The sequence below is a fragment of the Dromaius novaehollandiae genome, chromosome 16 (assembly GCF_036370855.1).
Source record: "Dromaius novaehollandiae isolate bDroNov1 chromosome 16, bDroNov1.hap1, whole genome shotgun sequence".
NCBI classification, from domain to species: Eukaryota; Metazoa; Chordata; class Aves; order Casuariiformes; family Dromaiidae; genus Dromaius; species Dromaius novaehollandiae.
Window position 1 is genome coordinate 12,015,983 of NC_088113.1, and position 22,385 is coordinate 12,038,367.

The 22,385-nt window shown below is 46.2% G+C and overlaps 1 protein-coding gene across 1 annotated transcript in view; it reads right to left on the reverse strand.

Moving 5' to 3' along the window:
• Positions 1 to 22,385, reverse strand: part of KCNB1 (potassium voltage-gated channel subfamily B member 1) — a 140,207-nt gene that overhangs the window by 50,023 nt on the left and 67,799 nt on the right. The gene's annotated exons all lie outside the window — the stretch shown is intronic.

A 22,385-nucleotide genomic window follows, 5' to 3' on the forward strand; every position in this document is an offset into this window, starting at 1 on the left:
GTCCAGCGTCTCTGGACACCCGGGCTCTGAGCGACCAGGAACAGTGCAGGGAGCAGGAACATGCATCTGGGGCACCTATGCTGGGGCGTTCCTGAGGTTCGCCCAGGGTTCAGATGCTGACCCTGGAAGGAGGACTGATGTGATTGCAGAGCGCTGTTTTTCCCCTAGGAAGCCCTCCAGTAAGCTGAGCTGGTACGCTCCACCTTGGCCCACCTCTCAGGGCAGCGCAAGGCCAGAGAGGGGCTCTGGGCTCCCCCTGCTCTGCCCCGGGGCGTCTGCACTCTTTGTGCCTCACCCTGGACAGTGCTGAGACACTCTGAACGCTGGTTTTAAGCCATCCCTAACTGAACCCGTGGAGCTTTGTGACCCTCCACTGTGAGCAGCGACTTGGGTGGCCTCACCCCTCTGAGCGCCGGCCCCCCAGCGATGAAGCTGCATGAAGTCGCAGTGCTCAGCTGCGCACCGAGGACCCGGTGCTGTGCCCAGGCGGCGAATGGCACCTCGGGCTGGGCTAGCAACGGCACTGGCACCCGGCGGGGCCAGCCGAACTGCCCGACGCGCACCGCAGGGGCTGCCAGCCAACGCAGAGCGCGCTGCGCACACCGGGCTAACGGGCTGGTGCTGTGACTCCGTGTGCCATTCTTATCATGACAAGATCTGGGATATCTGAGCTGCAAAGCAAAGATTTTATTCAAGGTGCCGTAGGCATTCGCGAGGCCAAGTTAAGCGGCGTGCGTGAGCTGTGAAGAGAAGCTTTCTATTTGCTGGGAGATCGGTTCATTATCTGACAATGAATTCTGCACAGCCACTTACTCGCATCCTTCTGTGGAGGGTTTCTCCATTCTTTGGACTCAATACTACATGTAAATGGAATTGATTTAGCTGCTGAGAAAGCAGCTCCTCCCGCGAAAGGGAACAACCAAGCTCTGTAGAGGGAGGTTTGCCAGAACACGCGCTCCGTCTGTCCTCCAGGAAGGGACCCTTTTCACAGAAAACCCTTTACATTCAGAGTGCTCTGATGGCTAATAGAGCTTGATTTAATTTAAAGGAAATAATTCTTTCCCTCTCTCTGACCTCTAGTCCTTGCTGGTTGCCATGGAAAACGGACAGATGAAACCCAGGAACAATTTAAAGGGGAACTTAAGTAAATTGAAATGTTAGCTGCAGAACCTTGCTCATCAGCCTGGATTTGATGAGGAGGATGTTTCTTTGCTAGCCCAGCTGTTAAGTAATTGAACCATAGTATTGATCAAGCATACATCACAAATGGACTTAAATAAAGGGTCGAATGAGTGAAGGGACGTTGGCAAATGCCAGTGTGATTAGCGGCAGGGTTTGCTCTGCATGGAGATCAGCGCGTTTCAGCGTGCGCTGAAAAGGATGTCGGCATCTTTTAGCAATATTTCCTCCCTCCTTCTGCTGTCGGTTGTCCCTGCACTGGGCAGTTAAGGGGTCTGAAGACCCCCGTCGCAGGGGCCGAGGGAGCACCTGCACGCGTGCTGCGTGGCTGCGTTTCTCCTGCGGGACTCCCCAGAGGTTGTCTGGAGCAAAACGCATTTAACTCAGCTCCATTCAAACCGGCTGAGCGTGAATTAGCTGAGCACATGTGGACAAGCGTGTTCCTTGTTCCAGACACAGCCGCGTGCACGCACACGCTCTCGTGGGGAGGCAAGATTGAAAATTTATTACTACCTCTGCCGCTGCCCCGAGAGCAGACCTTGTCCTTTGGCAAACCATTTGTTTGCTCTGGGCTTCAGTTTCCACGCTTGCAAGCGGTTTTGGGAATATTCCCTGGCTATGGGAAAGAGGTCTGTAAGGCTTGTTAAGGTGTGTATGGGGCCGGGAGTTCCCCACTCCCTTTTTTTGGCCCTCTGACCCTACCTCCACTTATCAACATTGACAAAAAGAAAAGCAGATATCTATTTTGCATAAATAACCTTGTTGCCATGACAGCAGCAGTATCTGCAAGCACTAAGAGTGTTGTGAACTTTTAGGTAAATGAGAAGTGACACCTTGCTTACAAAATGAATCTCTTGGGTTAACCAGGTGAAGAAGAGCTCAAGTTATCTGCCAAAGGGCAAGGGACTGGATAGATGTGTTTTCTTTTTTTTTTCTTTTTCTTTTTTTCTACTTCTGAGCACAATAGACATTCATCACCATGCCATTGGAAAGAAACCAACATCTGAGGCGTGGGCTTCGTTGGAGAGCATGCAAGACGGCACATACCAGGGACAGAACAGATGCAGCACCATATAATTTATGACAGCTCTTTGCCTGCATGCAGCTCGCTGTAGTGTATATCATATGTCTGTCCTGTCCCCACATCTGCTATAAAACTGGTCAGTAGTCTAGGAGCTAATTTTCCTAAAAGATCTGGCATGTTTCCCAAGTGCCATTTTTGACTTTCATGAATGAACAGCGAGCAATGACACATCCATTGCAGAGAGCGCCAAACCGTAAGCACGGACATGAGCAAGCGTTCCTCCTTCTCAGCAGGTCAGGCCGTCAGGTCTGGCACGTGCCAGCAGAGGTAGGTTACACCATGGATCATCCCAGTGGTCTAATTTATCATCTCTTAGATGAATCAAGAAAAGATGGGAACGCATGAGGCCTCTACATTTCTCCCTTTTATTTGTAGTTAGCCACCACCTGCTTTTGAAGATCCTGTGGAAGGACAGAAGGGGAGTGCTGCAAGAAGCAAGGGCGTTGCTCACACTTTGTGACGGGAAAACTGGCCTTTAGCAGAGTATTCATCTTTACGGGATAATGGAGACGCAAGATGGATGTTGGTGAGGTTTTGTGTGCACGTGCTGCTGCGTTATCAAACTGTGCACCCTCAGAAAGCAATTCAGAGCATGAAAGCACAGAAATATCGCTCTGCCTTGTGCCAATATTGCTAAATCCTGAGGTGAAGATGCCATCTGTGCCTTGGTAATCCCATATTTTTAAGCTCTAATGAGGAACAATTTTGCATTAGGCCTTTCCAGCAACTGGAGGTCCCCCACCAGCTCAGGTGACAATTCAACACCCAAACACTGATACTTCTGGGGTCAGGTTTCTCTTGCCTTCCTTACACAGCCACTGTCTCCAGACACGTGCTTAATAAGCTTAATGTCCCTGATGATTACTTCAGGAGAGCTGATCTGCAATTCAGCTTTGGCAGCAGTAGGCCTGGTATCAACCAAAACCAGGGAGAAAGCTCTCTCATACACAACATGCAATCAAACAAGGATGAAAACACATCAAAAGCCTTGTTTCAGGGACTTTTTCTTAAAAACATATTCTGAATAACAGCTGAAAGTATTTAGAACAACTTAGATTAGGAGCCTTGGGTTTATCTGAAATACCTACTGCTCAAGCTCGGTTTTGTACTTCTGGTATAAAGACTCCTGTGTTACTGGGATCTTTGTGACATTCCTTTCCTCGTCCTTGCTCTCTATTCACGTTGACTGTTTCCGTGACCATCACATCCAGTGCTGGCAAACTTGGCCAGTGACTGCTTCCAAATTTATTTTTAAAAACCATTTTGTACTTCACTGTCACTGGTGCCAACACAAATCTCTGTCAGTGCCAGATGGGAGAGAGAGGCCAAGAGGTCATTGCTGCCCTGTTTCTGTGATGAAAAAAGCCCCAAACCCTTCTTGCTCTCACTTAATTGACATTGCAGTGTCTCAAAAACTCCTGTGCTGAAGGCAAGCGTACACTAAGAAAGTGAAAATAAACTTGAAAATAAACCTTCTTATCGTGAACCAATGTCTCCATTTTTTCCATGCAGAGTACTGTAAGAGAGTATTTCCCTTGCTGACCATTTCTTCTGCTCTCTGAGGAGCAGCTCCCAAATTGTTGCACAAAGCAGAGATCCTCTGTAGACCCAGCTTTGAGAATTACTAGTTTAACTAAGAGCTGTTTTCCCCAGGGGAAAACAGAGGCTTTTTCACTAAACCAATTTTTTTCTTTGCAGAAAAACGCTTGGCTATTTAAATCTCAACACAAGGTGCAAATCTTTCTTTTATACCATTAACTGTTACATGACTCTTACTTTTTCGACTGTCTTTTAAAAATCCCGGACACTGAGAGAAGGTTACCTCTGGCTAAAACACCAAAATCTGAGTTCAGAAATGCTGCCACAGCATGCCCAGAGAGCTGTGGCTTGGACGTGCCTCCCACCCTGCCTCCCACCCTGGCCCAGGCTCCCCGCTCAGCCTTGGCACCACAGGCAAGAGGCAGCCGCTGGAAGAAGGTCGTAGGGAGAAGAGCAGCAGGCCAAGGCCTCTGATGGCCTTTTTGGTCACTTCTGGAAAGCAAGGGGGATATGGATGTGATTTCAACCTGTGATTCCTAGACTGTGTGTTTGTGTTTAATTTTATTGAAAATCAACATTCTGCCATTAATCCAACGCTCCACGCACACCTCTGTGTTTAACAACATGATCTTTTAATACTGCAGAGGACAATTAGTTCTACATGACTTGTTTATCAAAGACAGAGTGACCAGTATCAGCCTGACTGTACAAAGCACTCAGGCTCACACGTCCAGTGGGGACGGCCTACTTGTTCCTTTTCCTTTCCAGAAGGTGGTTACTCACTCATGAACCAGCTACAGAGACTTTCTACATTCACCTATTTAAGGGAGGAATAACTACATTGACTTAAATGTGAAATCTCCAGGATGCTTTTTACAACATTAATATCTCCTTGTATAGTAACCTTATTATAGCCAGAGATAAGTGACCCCATCACAGTGCTGGCCTTGTTTAGGTTTCTCGGTAAGTATAAGAAGATTACCATATACATCTTATTTCTGTTGCAATAAGCAGCTTAGACAGTATGACTGAGGGTCACTCCATACAATAACTCTGTGTGATTATATATAATTTTCTGGTGTGCAATGAAGTGAGCTGAAGGTTTCCTGTATGCACTTAGGGTCTTTGCCATCAATCAGTCAGCTCCAAGCTAGGACTAGAGCTTGTCGAGATGCATATTTTTTTGCTTCCCATAGGAAATTCAGGTATTTTGACATTTCTTTCAGGACAACATTTTTGAAAATATAATGTTTCAGGTAAATAAAAACATCCTGAGAATACTGAAAAATTTTGTTCCAACCATAACCTTAAGAAAAGCTGTGTTACCATGTGTGATAGAAAACAAAAGTTGTCCTGGACTGAAATATCATTCCAAAACTAGACCAAAGACTAACAACCTTAACCTCATCAAACACAGTATGTCTCCATGTATTCAGACCCGGCAAAGACTTGATTCCTGCTTATTTGTAAGCTACCTCAGCCCAAACTAATTCCCAAATGGATAACCACAGACTTCAGGAAAGCCATGCAATCTACTTGCTTTTAACACGAACTCTACAGGGCCCAGTGCTGGATGACGTTAGCTGTCCATGGGAGCCCAAGCCGGTACAGGCAGAGAGAATTTCCTCTTCTCTGTTTTCCAGAGGTATATAATTCCTGTACCCAAAATAGGGGTGGAGCCAACAAATACTGCATTTCACCTCCACTTCTGAAGCATGCTATTTACTGCAGGTTTCAGAGTGCTTCAGAGCTATGCTTGTATCCCTCAGTAACTTTTCTAGTCTGCAGTAAAATACTTCAGGAACAGGTCAAAATACCATTTACTGAATTTGCCAAAGGAAAGACAGGACCACATTAAAGAATCCAATAGCTAATGCATCTCAGGCTCAAGTGAAAGCTAACTGACCCATGGCCTGATTTTGTAAACACTTAGAAATGTGATGTTAAGGGTTGCAAAAAGAGAATCTGGGGTACTATAACTCTATCAGCAATTGTCCTAATTGAGGGATTCCCTCAGGTCCCTTAAATGAGGCAGAAGAACCACAGAACGGTTTTGTTTATATACAAATATAAGTACTGCACTCTTTATTGCACATCTATTCTGACCCCTGAAATCTGCTGCTCACCCACATCCAGCCAAATGCAGACAGAAAGAGCAATACAGGTCCTCAATGAGCAATCTAATTTACAGGCCAGGTGATACTATTTAATATGTAACCACTAAAAAATTGCATCTCTGGATCATGCAGGGACAGATGTCTGCGTTCAAAGCTGGACCTTCAGAAGTGGAGAAGGCTATTCCTCTCCGCTGCTCACCACATGCACAGAGGTTGCCTGGGGAGCTTTGGGCACACCAGGCCCAGCAGGCTTTGGTTCTGAAGCGTCTGGCTTGTGGGGCACCCGGTAGGAGCCCTCCGGAGGTGTCTCCAAATGAGAGCTTCCCTGTGCTGCCTTCACCTCGGCTGGTGAGCCCAGAACGATGCCTCGCTGGCCTGCGGCGTTTCCAGTTCAGGACCCAACGACCTGCCTGAAAATCTCTCCTTTGTGAGTGAAGCAGGACGTAGCATTTCATGGTCCTGTGTTTGTGTTTCTTACTTGCCATGCCCTAAGGTTAACGATCCACCTGACATGCAGTACTAGGTTTCACGGAGGGGCTAGACAAAGCAAATCCAGAGGAGGAAATGTGAAAACCTGTTAACAGTAATGAATTGATTTAAGAGGCAGCCACTTGCACGCTATTACTTCAAGAAAATTCCTCTCCTGCCCATATTAAACTGCTGTCTTTGACAAAGACCTTGGCTTGCACCCTGGGTCTGGGGAAAAAATCATACAATCCCATGGAGCCATTGGCTCTAGAAATCCCTCCCTCCCATGGGTTGGCTGAGCTTCACAGTATAGGGAAAGCCCCACCCCTTCACTCAGTGCGGGTTGGTGGGATACTGAGGTTTTTTGTCTGTTTATTATTAGAGGAGCAGTGTCGATCAGCAGAGCCCTGATGAAGTCAGTGGATTTCTCTCCATTTGACACTAAGCCTTTTCACCACTCTGTAGATGTGCTTTGATAGTCATGAGCATTGTGTTCAATCACAACTAAAAATGACAAAAGGAATCAAGACCAGAAAAGATGCCAGTCAAACAACATCTCTACAGACAATAAGGATCGAATGGAGGATTGCCTCAGTGGCGGTTTCTTCAGACGTGTTTGGCCAGCACTTTCGGACGCAGTGGCTGGACATGATGCTACACTGACGCTCCCATGGATGGCTCTCCCTCTACTCCCAGGATCACGGCTTGGGACAGTGCTGCCCTTCCACAGGGGTAACACTTTCCTGTTTAAGTCTCATGCACTTTACTGCATAGGAGAAGAGACAAGTGCCCCTTGAGACATGAGCTGCAGATGACTAAAGCTTTAATATGATTCTAAGAGAGGACTCCATGTCGAGTCCAGGGCTTATTTGGTCACTAAGATATTCATTTCCTATTGATTTTGCCCGCTGAAGTCCCTATCTAGAAAAGCCCTCAAATAGCTCCACCAGCACATTCTGCCTCTGGGACGTGGGATTAGGTTGGGATTCCGCAAAGTGATGAAGGCCTACAGAAATTTTCACCTCCAAGAAAATGCCCTGGGGTTTATTGATGCTCCATGTGAAATGAAGGGGTGATCTCCATCTGATTTCTTTGCGGCCCATTTCAGATAAACACCTATTATAGCTTGTTCTGATCAGTTCCCATTAATCTGCAGTTTTTACAGGGAGGATGGGGAGCGAGGAGATGATGTTGAATGGTAAGAGCTGAGTGGATTAGACAGTTTGAACTCCCTGCTCACCCCCCTGAGTAACTCCTGCCTGGCAGGATCTGGGAAGAGCTAGCTGGAGAAGGGGTCAGGGCAGCTTCCTTGGCCCCTGCCATGGTGCACTGTGTGCAAAACAGCAAATACAACCTTTAAAAAGCAAATAACACCTTCAGTGTCTTTCCTGTTGAATAGCTCTGTAGCTCAGTCAATCCTCAGTATAATTACAAACATCATGTATCATTCCAAGCAGCTTCTTTTTGAAATCGAGAGCTTAATTGTGACCTACTTTTTTGTTACCAGCTTATGGAAGTTTTTGAAAGGCCATTGAAATCCATTATGCCAAATAGCTCAGTACAAGCAAAGGAAATCCAGTTTTTCCATTCTTGTTTCCCCCTTCCCCCTCCCTCAAGGATGATTTTTATTCTAAGCACTGTGTATATCAATGTTCCTTCTATACATCAATTATTAATATGGGGATGATTAGGTCTAACAGATCCCAGCACTTCACAGTCTCACTGAGTTGAGATGGAAATTAGACAGAAGTAGGAGCATTAATAATATGGATCTATGTCAAGTGGAGACCCACCTAAATTCATGTGGCTTCGATTCTTAATCACAAAGGATCGAGGGAGGTGAAGGGGCCACAAATCTCATTTACTGGGAGTCTCCACTCTGCAGATTTGTCCCTTGCAACATTTAATCATTTACCTCCAATTCTTCTTGCCTGTTTCTATCGATCACCTTGGCAGGAGGTCTATAGGGGTGTCTTGTTGAGAAAAAAGGGCCCGGTTCACCGCTGCAGGGAGTAGTGCTGAGTGTGGCCGTGGCACTTTCAGCCTGCATCTCGCAGAGGCGAGCAGCCCCCTCCAGCTCTCCTCCCTTGCCCCTTTCTGTCCCTGCTCATTTGCTCTGCCTGCTCAGCCTCCTGCAGCGACTGCCAAGCCCGGGCCTCTGTGGGGTCTGGGCTTTACGTGGCCTCAAAGGAACCACGCATTTACAGTGCAGCTTCCCTATCCCCACTCCATGCTGCCCTCTGGAGAGTCCCCATGTGTCGGGGCCCCACGAGGTACCCACAGAGCCTGCTTTCCCCTGCAGACGCTGAGGTTGCAGCCCCGGGGCAGACGGAGCTCCGCTGGCGGAGCCGGAGCTCTGTGCCATGGCTGGAGGGCAGAGAGGATTATGCAGGAAAGGGGAAGGGCAGCAGCTGCGGTCAGCACAGCCTCTGCGTTTGGGGAGGGACAGCCAAGTGCAGCGAGTGGATTTGGATTTAGAGCCAGGCCGTTCTTGCTGGGAAGGGGACTGTGTCATTGAGCGGGAGCAAGAAAGGGGAAAGGAGATCATGTTTTCTCAATGCTCTTATCTGAAGCAAACCCTTAATAAGGATTGGGATCAGCCCGGCTAGAAGAGAGGGCTACCTGTGATACAATAAAAAGCTGGTGGTAGGCGGGTGGACTGTTGGGGAGGGAGGGGTGAGCCGCGTGAAGTGCAGGACTAACCTAGCCCGGGGGAGTGCTGACATGCAATTAATCACCCTCTTGTTTGGAGAAGCATTCACACATGCATGCTGTTATTCCACGCCTGTCAACTGTCAAGCAAATGTACCTGCCTAGACAGAAAACACTAACTGCTGTCGCTTAACCTTGTACAAAAGATTGGATAATTTACCTGGCTAATAAGGACAGATATTGCCAGAAATCACTCCTCCCCTGTCCAAGGGGTGTTTTAAGTTAACCCAAACTCCAAAGATAAGGACTTGGAGAAGTAGCATCAGTCACCTTTCATCTCTCTTCCCCAGGACTCTGGATTTTCAACCTTGCTAGTCTTTTTGTCATTGAGTTCTTGTGGCTTTGAGGCTTTGGGGAAAAGGCAGCAAGTCTGGCAAAAATTCAGTCCCTTTCAATAAGATCAAGACCTCTCTCCAGAGTCTCTGTCTCTTCTCCAAAGGACACAAAGCCAAAGGACACTTTGGTGTACTCTACCCTGCAGGAGGGCTCATGAAATACAGGAGGCCTGGAGGAAACCTCCATGGGCAAAGTGTTTCTCTTACACACCCTGTGTGTGCAGGGACATGGGAGATTTGCAGGCTACCCTGGATGGCACCAGGCACGATGGACCAACCAGGTCCCTAAGCCCTGATGCATTGTGCCAGTGGGATGTTGGATGACACTGGGATGAGGTTTGTGCCTAGCATGAAGAAGTAAGTTTTCTGCCTACCATGACTGTAATGACAGTTATCATCATTAACCTCAGTAACAGCAGAACTAGCCCTTTTAAAGTCTCCCAGGAAGAGCCAGCCGGTGTCTGCCCCAAGGAACACAGGTCTAGCAGCAGTGTTAGTGCAGCATAAATGGAAACTCTGCTATCCTTGTCCCTCACCCACTAATGGCTGCTCTCAAAGAAGCAGAGAAACGGGGATTAAAGGATTGAAAACTCACTGGGTATTAGAGCTACAAAAATACTCGTCTTGCGTGCTTGTTTGCTGGAGGCTAGGTGAGTATCACCTGCACAGGGCAACGGCAGCACCGCGCCGAGTCCAGCCATCACGGCAACTCCACCGCTTCATGTACAGAGGGTCTGCCAGAAATATTGATCTCCCCTGACGTTTCCAGCCCTTTGGGGGAGGCTGCTAAACTGAATGGAGGCCCAATACACTGGGAATGGTCAGTCATAGCAGAAATCCTCTGTGAGGGCTTGGAGAACTCTAAAGTGCCATTATTTTCTTCACTTAAAATGACTGGTAATCAAAAGTCTTGTTGGAAAGCTCCATTTCCATTTTCCACAACCCTAGACTCTGATGTATGCTAAAATCTCACTTTAATTATGCATGATATGTACGTCTTTGGCTTTTAGGGACAGAGGAAACAGGTTTGTCTTGGGAATAACTGAGAATTATTTTGGCCTGGAGTCAAGAACACACAGCCCTTTTTTTGTTCATTTCAGTTGGTTTTGGGTTACTTTCTAAGTGCAAGCAGTTGTTTGATGAGAGCCCATTTCATACATGAAAGAAAGTTAGTCTCTTCCTGACCAATTCTCTCAAAACATCATTTCAAAACCAGAGCAGTCAGTATAATGCTTCTTGCTATGACAGAGTTTTTTCCCCCGCTCCAGGAGTGACACAGGGAAAATAATGTCTCCCAGATCTAAGGTGACTCCAGCAGACATATAACCTCTTTTCTGAGCTGTGTTCCACCCCTTTTTCTATCCTACACCTGAAACCGAACTATGACACCACCAACTCTTCTAGGTACCTAATTAGCTATAAAACTCTGGGGTAAGGAGCCTGAAAAAGGGATGTAGGCTTCAAAATCATGCAAGAACCTTGGACAATGTTTCTTCTCCTTTTTAGCTAGCGAGTGTGCCCTCTGCACCACTGCAAGCCCTGAATTGCCAGTCTGAAAAAGCACTTGCATATATTTGCAGACTTGTCATTTGATCTTGGATGAGCAGAGTGTCTGGGTTCCTAGGCATTTTCCTGTGATCACAGCTAAAATTCAAATGACGCTGGCTTCCTGACCTCTCACTGAGCCCTGTGCTCACATCCAGCCAGCAGAGGCCAAACGTGCCTCTGAACACATACCCAGGTATACAGCAAGAGGAAGAGACGCTGGTAGTTATTTCTCTGTCCTCAGATATCAAGAAGTTACCAGGAAAAATGCTGAATATGTGCCGGCAGACCCCATCTTCTCCTGGGCAACCTCTGGGCATCTTGAGCCATTTTCCCAGCTTCCAGCTGCTCCGACTCTCCCCTTGATAATCTGCACAAATTCCAGCTCAGACAGCCTAGCTGCACCGCTCCTTTCAGAGGGAGGTGTCTGCTTTCCACCTCACCTTCTCATTCATCCTCCCTCTTCTCTTTCTTTTTCTCTTTTTCCTTTGTGGCTTTCACCTCCCCCATCTACTGCTAACCACTGGTTTCATTCCCATCGCTGCACTCGTCCCTGTGCTCATACTGGCTGTGTGCGGAAGCAACCTGACTTTGGCCAGCCCGTGGAAGGCCAGCGTCTGACTTGCCACTTCAGGTTCATCGGGAGACTGAGGGGACACGTACACCCTCAAAGAGAGCTTGTATCATCCCCCGACTTGCAGGGATTATGCACAGACAAGGATTCAGAGCTCCTTTCTCTGCCATAGATCACTTAGGTCAGTTCAGTCTGTGTGTTGCACATTTGTGTTCCCTTCTTCATTATTCATAATGTGGTAAAAGGGGGATTTTGGTGACCTCTAGGTTCACATTACATTTTTTTGAGGAAGAAAAGGTTTGCCTGTTCTAAACTTTTCTGCCCACACAGCCAGCCATCTGACCAGAGAGCTGTTCCAAGGCCAAAGCACAGCCTGGTGCCTCAAAAACACACCTGGCTAAATCCTGATTTTCTTAATTTTTTGAATGGAACTGAAACCACAAAGGAGTAGATGTGGTCCCTTCCACGCCCTCCAGGTGCTGGTAGGAGGGTCGGGGAAGGGGGCGAGAGCTAACCTCCGCTGGGGCGGGCTGCTAGCCCCTGGAGCACAGGAACAGGCGTGCTGGGATGGGGTGAGGATTGTAAAGCAGAGGGGCTCTGTTAATGAGAGGGAAGGCAGGAGGACAGGGTGGAAACTCTCTGAGGTATCTACAGCCATGGACTCATTCTGGCTTTGTTTCTGATGGACTGCACTCTGTTTTCCTAGCTGACGCCAGCTGCCAGTTGGTGAGGCAGATTGAACGTAACATAGGACAACGGGGGGAGACGCTATCCTCTCTCAGAGACACCTTATTCTGGTGATGACTTTGGTTTTCCCCTAACTGTGCAGAATATTAGCTCAGACAGTGTGTGAATGCAAAAAGGCCTGTGCCCCAGTTGTCACTTTAGAGACCAGCACCCCAAAGCCCAGGCTATCTCCTGCTGTGGGCTGTGCACTGTATCCTACTCTCAACTGGATGCAAAAGGTACTAGCATAAATTGCCACACGAAGGGAAGAGAATTATATTCATCAGAGGCAACTACAAAGTTTGCTTCACTGAAAGAGAGGGAGAACAAATCTAAGTGTCGCTGCTCACTACTGCGGGTGTCTCACTCATGATCTTGCTCTTGACTTCAGGACCATCCCAAGAGCTGCCTAATTTCCAGATTATGCTTCCCAGGAAGAGCTAACAATGCAGATCTGCCATGATATATTTAACGATGAATCACTCTCTTAAAAATTATCAGCTGTGAAAGGCTTTCACCACTCTGGGAATAATGCAATGATGTATTTCATGTGAATCAGTGCAGAGAGTATCCATGGCAACCCAAACCTAGCAGTTTGCCAACAGTTGGGGTAGCCGGCCTGAAAGAGTTGCAGAAAATAAACCTGCATATTATGGGTTTTTAAAGAAAAATTCAGGCCTGTTTTGAATTACAAGTGGCTTGTCTGCATGATCTGCTTAGGCTTGTTTGGTTGCTGCATTGAAGGAACTAGAGCAGGTGTCATTATCCAGGGAGCATTCGTGTCTCCATGCAGCATCCCTTCCCCTCAAGGAGGGAGCAGGCACGGGGGCTCCTTCCTTCACAGTGCTCAGCTCATCACGAAAGCGGCCGAGTGATTGCGACTGTGGCTTCAGATTGCACCCTGGAAGAACTGCAGCAGCCCTCAGTTACGGAGGCATGAGTATACATGCACAAGCAGATAATCTGGGTACGATGCTCACAAGTGACTACTTGATTTAGAAGTCTGCCTCCTACTCTCAAAATCGGTGTAGGCACCGAGGGCTAGATCTTCACAAGGCTATTGGCAGCCGAACAGGCAAACAGATTCTAAGTCCACCCCGAGGGCACCCCTGGTAAAGCTGCAGCGCAGATACCAGCATGAGCGCTGCATTTCTACTTGTCAGTAATTTCAAAGCAGCTGAAGTGCTAATAATATACTCAGAGCCCTATTTCCAGCTGGTGCTCAAAAGCCTCCAGTATTTTGAAAGAGCATGGAAACACCAGACTTGCCAAAAGGGCTTGTTCCCAGGACACGTTTTTAGGCAGACGTGGAGCATGCCCTATGGCGTTCCTCAGACCAGTGTGAGCTCTGTGAGAGTGCCTGGTGTAAAACTGGTGTGTCTGCTGCCCAGAAAAGTCAGTGCAATACACACAGAAGCTGTGAGAATGAGAAGTTGTACCAAACATCTTCTATTTTTCAAGAATGGGATTTTGAAGACCATAAAGCTTCGGTGAAACTCTCAAAGCAAAGATATGTTCCAGTCTGCTCTCCCAGTCTGCTTCCAGCAGAGGCTTTAGGCTCTCCCTGGTTCAGTGATGCAAATATTATTGAAAGGAAAAAGTGGAATTGTTTTCTACGATAGGATTTTCATGGAGTTGCCTAAAAATAGCATGCTGCAAAACAGTGACACAGTGATTTTAGCACTGATCAGGTCAGCCTGGGTTCTGTGTCTCCCTCAAGGAAAGAAAAAGTAGAGAAGGCCAGCCTAGGCAGGGGCCCTCTCTGGCTCTAACCCACCCCACCTACCCCAGGACCACTGCACCACAGAGCCCCAGCCCACCACGAGTGCTAAGGAGTACTGTGGCCATGGGAGCTCTGCTAAGCTTTGCTCCATGCAGATACCTAACTCGTTTTATGCCTGGTGTTTGGAGCTTGAAAGCCCAGCCTGAGGCAGCATAAAATGCAATTTTCCCTTCAGGATAATGTGGTGAGTGAATCCAGCCCATCTTTATTTTCTCTAAAGCACTACGAAAGACTAAACACTCTAAGAAAATGGCATCCATTCACAGCACGCCAAGGGCCACCGGCAGTGCTAATAAAAATTCTAATTGCAAGAGGATAACTATCAATCTCTCTGACTCATGCTATGGAAGATGCTGAAATGGCACTCTTGTTTTTCATCTCTCCAGTGCTCTGTCGCAACAATAGTGTCTTTATGATAACATCTATAAAGCGCATGCAGTTCTTCATGCATTTGCTAATTTCAGTGAACATCTCCCTTATGTTTCCCCATAAAAAGAGGGAGAAAACAAAGGGAGAAGGATGAAAAGATGAAAAATGGCAGAGAGAAGAAAAAAGAGGGAGAAAATTGGGTGAAGGAGGGGTAGGAAGAGAAACAGTTCAGTTTCTATCAACAATATTTTTCAGTCTTCTAAAAGACTAGAACCAAATATTAATGCATTTCTTTGTGTTTTGCTTCTCCAAAATTTTGCCATCCTGCATGATGCTAGGTCAGCCAGGCTGCTGTGCCCAGCCTCCATCCCTGGAAGCAACCTACTCTCCCACCTAGCTGACATAGGCCATTTGGCTACAAGCAGTGCTCAGGAGAACCAACCTTTTGTCACCTGGAGAATTTCCAGGATGCTGGGATATATCCAAAAACCTTCCCAAACCCACTTCTGGGAAGCAAATTTAAGGATGTATCCATTATCATATTAATCCTCCTACCACCTTGTAGCCAAAAGAGTTGTCTTGGAACAGTCTCAGATCTCATGAGCCAGTCCTGGTCATTAACAGCACTACCTTGGTCTTGGCCAAGACCACATAGTACAGACTTGGGGAACAAATCTGAAGTAAATCTAATTTTCTGCTGGATCAACTTCGATTCTAAATCAATAGCTGAGTTTTCAATGTTTTGCAAGGTGCTTTGGTGTTGGCTAGGATTCAAGTTATGTACAAATCTTGGTGCCAAGCCTGGCAAAGGTGATAGAGCCTTTCGGTCAGGAAAGCTGAATAGGCTGCAAGTAGTCAAAGTTATGAAACTCTTTCTATGGGCAGTCAATGACACTCCTTCTGCATCCTGCTTACAGAGGTGATTATACTGCTGTATGTTACTGCTGTAATCTGAAATACATGCAACGACAGAAACTGGGTACTCTGAAATGTACTGGGAGGTGCAGACTCATCTATCCCCACGACTGTCTGCCTGTCCTTATCTATCCCAGCTCTCCAGCTGAATGGCTCCGGGCTACTTTTCAGCAAAGTCCAAACTCCAATGTTTCTAAAGAAAGAAAATTCAGTCTCGCAGGCTATAACGGAGCTGTGGTGTGCTCTGTCCTTCTTCACAGTTTGGACAACAGCAGAGCTAGGATTTCTGGCTTTTCTGTAGCATACCCCTGTTATGTCTGACAGTCTAGGTGTAAGTGACATGGTAATGCCAGTATTAGACCCCAGATGCTCTGATTCTTCACATGCTGCCTTAAGACAAGACCATTCTGGTTCCACATGAACCCCACACTCCTATATGAAAGAAGACGACATAACCTGGAAAACCATGTTGTGACTGCTCAGCCTGTACTTTAATGCAGACCTCATGTTTGACCCATTGATATCTCAATACGGGACCAGGCTGGCACGTATGGATCCTCCTGTAGCGGGTGTTGGCTGGGGAACCTGCAGCCTCCAGAGGGGCTGCAGAGAGGCTGCACGTGGCCTCCTTCCCGCGCTCCCGCCGGGCAGGGCTGTGCGCTCACCTCCCTGCAGGTACTGCACTCTGCTACGTCCCATGTCTTTCCCACTTCAGTAATACTCAAGTATCAATGCCTCTCTGCTGTTGTTTTTTTAGAGATAAAAACTTGGTGAATTCCTTCAGCAGATAACTCAGGAAGTTTGGTGTATAAAGTGTTTCACCCTTCTCTGTTCCATTTCTACCTGTTCTTCTCTATGCAAGTCCATCGCAGCCTTAGCTGGACTACGCCACTCAGCTGTGCTTAGTTATGCTAATAGCCAACAGATACAGTGGAGTCACTCTAATTAACAACAGGCTCTGCAAAGCACTCCCTATAATTAGCACCCTGCAAACCTGCAATAGCAGTCATGTCCAAAAGGACATGACAAAAAGGACACTTTTTTCACTGTCTGCATCTGCCAAAAAACATTTCACAGCCTTCTTTGAAGAAAAATTAAATTTTGCTGGATAAAGCAGGCCTGGCAATATAAACACATACTGGGCAATGGAACTTCACTGCCCACTCCCCAGACTGGCAGTCCTTTTCTGTGGAGCCGGGGTCAGCACATTGTTAGCAATTCATATCTGCATAATAAGAATATGATCAACGAAGCTCTACCACATACGGCAGAATAAACAGAGACTTCTTGTAGAGGGAAAGCCAAACGTTTACTTTCTGAGGCTTCATTCTGCCTCAAGGTTGGCTAATATCAGCTAATATCAGCAATAATGCAAGATCTTACTGACTTTATAGAAACTAGGCAAAGTATGTCGTGATGCAGGATTGGGATCGGCAATGCTATTTTCAGTGCTGTGTTTTTTTTCATTTTCATGTCATTGGTGAATCCGCAGTGTGCAAGCAGGCCAGCCATAGAGTGTAGGTTAAAAATATGTTTTCTGAAAACTTGGCCCTAAATAGTCAAGACTGCATTTCGCCTTAGTCAGATGAGCAAACTGAATATGCCATTCTGATAACACTGTTTTCAAGAGGTGGGTTTTCCTCTGTGAGCTGTTACCCTATTAATACCCTATGATCATGTTTTACCTTTCATCTCTTGCATTTTGCGTCACCAAATTGCACCTGTGGCAAAGACAAATTGGCGATTGCCTCAGTTCTATTGATGGCACTATGTCTTACAGAGGTTAAATGACTTTACCAATGTCCTATTAATAGAGAAGCCATTACTCCTGAGTGCCTGCTTCCTTCTGAGTACCCTGAAATCTGTGTTTCCACCGTGGCAAAGAGCAGAGTCTTCATGTTCTCAAATCTCAGCAGCCTGGTCAAGCCATGACAACCTCCTGACCTACCATTAGAACAGGTATAATGTAATTTAATAGCAAAGATAAAGGATCGCCTTTCACTGTGTTGCCTCAGGGTTCTTCATTGATAGCTGTAAAAGAAATCAAGGCTAAATCCCAAATATTCACTTGATGTTTTTCACTCACCCTGATTTTTTTTGTCGCCTGGACGGCGTATGTAGCATGCACTGGTGTGCTTTTGAAGATCTGATTTTTTTGAAGATGCTGTGCAATCATTCTGTGCAACCTATTTCTCCTCCAGTCCCTTTGGGAATGACTGAGCGGAGCCCAAGGGTGCTCTGGAGGAATATGATCGGGGGTGGGGGGGTCCTCCCACCAGGCCTCGCTGTTGCCAAAAGCCAAAGCTCTCACAAATTTTCTAAACCTCCAACCATTCGAGGCCTGAAAGAAAGAGAATTGTCCATTTCCTTGAATACCAACTGATGAAATGAGTCATTTTGGTAGGTATCAGGATAATATTGTCCTATTTTGTAGGAATTTGTGTTCTGAAGTGATATAAGTTGAGTTACAAACAAAGTAAGTAAAAAAATAAAAAGATGTTTGAGTGCAAATTTACATGGTTGGTATGACAACAGGGATGTTTTGTTTAGATAAGACCGAAAGGCCTTGAGGGGAGAATGAAAGAATAAGTACACTCTAAAAAAACGCAAATCTGGAATGTCTTCCCCAAGATACGTGAGGATTTATTAATAATTTCCTCCAGACAGAAGGTAACGTTGGCACTTTGGAGAAATTACCTGAGAATCATTAGTTAGCCATGAGCTGAAACCTAGTGGTAAACATATAATGATTACATTGCAGTTGCAACTGGGAGGGATATTTAATTATTAATTGTTAATCTCATGAACAAGTAAATTTACTCTGCCTTCATTAACACTGTGCTGTGTGCTTGACAGAAGATGCACAGCCCCTCAGCACCTTTTGCTCTGCAGGATTAAAAGATCCTCCTACTTCCCTCTTGTCCTGTGACTCTCTGTACTGGGAGAGTTTTCACAGGAAAAGCCCTGGAGAAGTCCTGTCTCCCACAGAAGGGCAAAATCTGGGGAAAATTCACTGCAATCAGAGTTCCGCCCAGGTAGCGTAAGACAAAAACTGGCCACTGTTTCTGTTACCTATGGTTATTTTCATTGGAAAGCCCCCCCAGTAGGAACCTCCATTTGTGGCAAAGAGCAGTGGAGGTCGGCAGGAATTCCTGCAGTTTTCAAGTACAGCATTTGCACGATGCAGAAAACCCGGTTCCCTACCTAAGGTACATGTGACCCTCTCTAACCCTCCAAACACTGCCATGTGGCAGAGGAAGCAATGAGAGCAAATTCAGACTGGTATGGCAGGTGTAATGCCATCCTGACCCACAATAAAACAAAACAGGTGGAATCTAATATTCCTTCCTAAATTTCAGTGCTTTCTGGTTTGTTTCTTTCAGAGCCAAGTTGGTTATAAAGTCACCTCAGTGTCAGCCTTTTAATGCATTATATGAATTGCTCTGAAGCAGTGATTTATTTGTTATCCCTATTTGCATTGCAGATGCAAAATCAGATCCAGCATTCATTACTGAAACGGGCCCTTCGTCCTGCAAGTCAGGTTCTCCTTGTACAATGCAACCAGGAATTGTGAAACTAAGCAATGACCACAGAGCTATAAAGGAGAAGATATCAGTTAGAGAAAGTTATTAGGAAAGATCTGTGGATCATACAAAGTGGAAATGATAGAACATATCAGTTCAACTTGAACCAAGAGCCAGCCAGTGGCAGAATTTAAAATACATTTCCAAGATCATTCACTTCTTCTGTGAACAGTAAGGGAGGAAAAAACAGGCTTACTGGTAAGCCTCATCAGTACTCCAAAGGGGTGCATCTACACTTCCTATACGGGACAGAGGGACAAACAGAAAAAACAGCCAGAACAGTCCCACCCTTGTCCCCGACTGCTGCTTCCAAATTCCTAACTCTTTACACAGCAGAGAGCTTGCAGTCCTCCAGATTTGGCAGGTGTGATGCCGTATTTGTCTGGCCTTTACAAAAGCCAGTCAGAAAATCCTGTTTTGTGGAAAACTGTGATAATCTGGGGAGCTATTACCATGTTTTCTTTAATAGAAAAAAGAACGTGAAATGAGCAAGCACACTTTAGTAATGTGCAGTTGTTTCAGTCTGATAAGTTACAGTTTTGTGCTAAAATTGCAAAGTCATAATCTACTATAAAATACTAAACAGCATAGGTATCTTATCCTCTCATACATTCAAAAGTTAAAGTGTGTATTTTAATCTAACTCAAAAGCCTATATGACACAAATTGGAATGATAAATTGAAGGGAAATATTTTTACTTCAGCAAAATGAAACACCTTTGATGTTATTGAAACTAAATAAGAAAGTCAAAATGATTTGACATTTCCTGTCAAACATTCAGTCGGAACTGATACGCTTCCGTGCAGCGTTTCTAAGCCGAGGAGGCTCGGGGAGGCCCTGGGGCCTGAGCCTCCCCTGGCTGTGCCAGTGGTCCTGCCATCCTCCGGGCTCCTGAGACGCCTGGTGCCAGGGTCCCCATCAGCTCCATGCTGGCGCGTTGGGTGAGCGTTACGTCGATGCAAAGTGACTCAGGTTTCCCTACAGGAGGGATCTGGGAAGCCATGAAGGGGTCTCCGACATTTCTGCAGTGTTGCCTTCATTCTCAACGTCTTCCCTAGTGCCAATGTGCCCTGAAGAATCACAGAATGACTGAAGTTGGAAGGGACCTCTGTAGATCGTCTAGTCCAACCCCCCTGCTCAAGCAGGACCATCTACAGCACGTTGCCCAGAATAGTGTCCAGACAGCTTTGGAATATCTCCAAGGATGGAGAAACCACAGCCTCTACGGGCAACCTGTTCCAGTGCCCGTCCTGAAGAGGAGGAAGGCACCTGTCCGAGCTCTGCGGGGAGCCCCGGAGCTGCCTGGAGTCCCAGGCAGGAGGTGGGTTGGGTGGGCTGGTGACGGCAAACCTCAGCCTTACATGCAGCTTGGAGGAACAGGCTGTCTATATGCTCTTCCACACCCATTCTGCCAGCACGAACAGTCATTGCAGAGGCACTTAGACTCTCAGCACTTTTGAGCTTCATGCAGCTCGGTTCCTTTGATGCTCTGTCCCACCTCTCCCTCTACAAAAGTCTCTTGGAAATTCACAGGGACAAAGCAGGTAGAAATCAGCTCTATTTCTACAGGCGCTACCTTAAGAACTTTCAGACATTAATAAAAAAAGTTATAGAGAATTTTATGCAAAAATTTATAGGATTCAATTGAGAACTATACTTCATCTATATCATCTTATACTCTGGTTTAAGAAAGAACATTATCCTTGTAAAATCCTACAAAAACTTTTATAAGTGACTTAGGAAAGGAAAGGAAGAACTGCATATTCCATGTGATTCTTTCAGTACCTGAGATGTTATCTTAATAATGAAAATTACAAAACAGGATAATATAGAGCAAAGTGGAATACGCTAAAAGCCTCTTAGTATGTGGTCCTCCCACTATAGGTGGAATAACAGAAGGAATTAATTGTAAAGGTCACTTAAGATGTGATTTTATTCCAAACTGCTTGATATTTCTAGGTCTGCCCTTTAATATTCTAGGGAGGAGAAATCTTGAATCCTGATTTTTTGTGTTTTGTCTTCAGGGAACTTGTGTTTACCACCTGTTTATAGAGCAGCATCGAGCCAGCCAATTATTTAAATATCAAAACACAGACATCATCTGTGACACGATTAAGCTGTTTCTCTACCTTTGCTATGTGAGACAATCTCCCTCTTGCTCTGGGGCTCTTTCTCTCACTGTCAAGGCTGCTAAAAAAACCCAGCCTCACCAAAAGTAATTTGCTATGTCCCTTCCAGCCAATTCACCCACAGGAGAGGAGAGGAAAACTCATTTAAATGCGATCCTTTCATGCAGCCAAAGGCATATGCTTGGAGCCGTCCCGTGGTCCACCTCTCGCTGTGCTTGGACATTTGAGGAAGAGGCTAGTGAATATTTGGACAGACCAAGCAGACCACAATGATGCCCAGGCAGCCTGGGAGAAACCAGCAGTGCCCAAGTTGCTCTGTGCCTGCACTTGACTTGGACCAAGCATGCCCAAAGTTTGTTCTTCCCTTACCAGGGGGGGGAGATGCTCCTGGATGTTCCTCGTTTTCTCCTCCCTCCTTTGGCCCCAAACCATGGACCCCCCTTTCTGCTCCCGCCAGCTGCTGCTGTGTAGAGAGGCCAAGGGCTGGCAGCCGCACGTCTGTGCAAAGACGACAGGAGCTCCCTGTTTCCTGCCTCTCTCTGGACAGGACACAGCATTAAAAATTTATCTCCTGTCATACACAGAAGCAGACAGACCCAGAAACGTCATCTGGCGAGCACGCAGCCTTTGCATACTCGGCTGGCGGCTTCCAGGTTTATTGGCGCTTTCATTCTACCTGACCTTAAAGCAATTAAACAGACTAAAACCGCAGTATGTTAATCATTAGACAGATCACATCTAGAAAGCTTGATTACTTAGCAAAGGGTCAGAAACAAAGGACAGCAGCTCTGGCAGCACAGGAAGCAAAGCAGTGTGAGAAGGGGCAGAAGGTGAAAATTTGGGTGCTTTTTAAATGAAGCTGGTTAAGTCTAGGCAGAGCAGTTGGGCAAGTGCTGTGTGCTTCACTCACAGATGGCAGGTGAATCTGAAACTGTATTGCGTGTTTGTGCTAAAGTGGGTTTTTACACCCAGACAAGCATGAACTTCAGAGAGTCCTGTAAGAAAATCAAATTCTGGTGTGAACAGGCAAATACTCCAGTATCGGATCCTGACCTCTGCTCATGTATTGTGGTGTACATGGGGCAGATGTAGGCAAGATGCAGGGAGAAAGGTCCAGAGTTTTACTCCTCTTCCCAGCAGTTTCAAAGAGGTCTACTGAAACCTTGGGCAATTCAGAAGCAGCCATGATATATTAGGTAAGTATCTGTCCCATTGTTCACCAAAAAACCTGACAGTTTTCAGAGTACTGCATTTACATGGTAATGATGCATCAATATTACAGCACTTTGAAGTGTTGTAATATTGAGAATGAGAATATGATCCCTG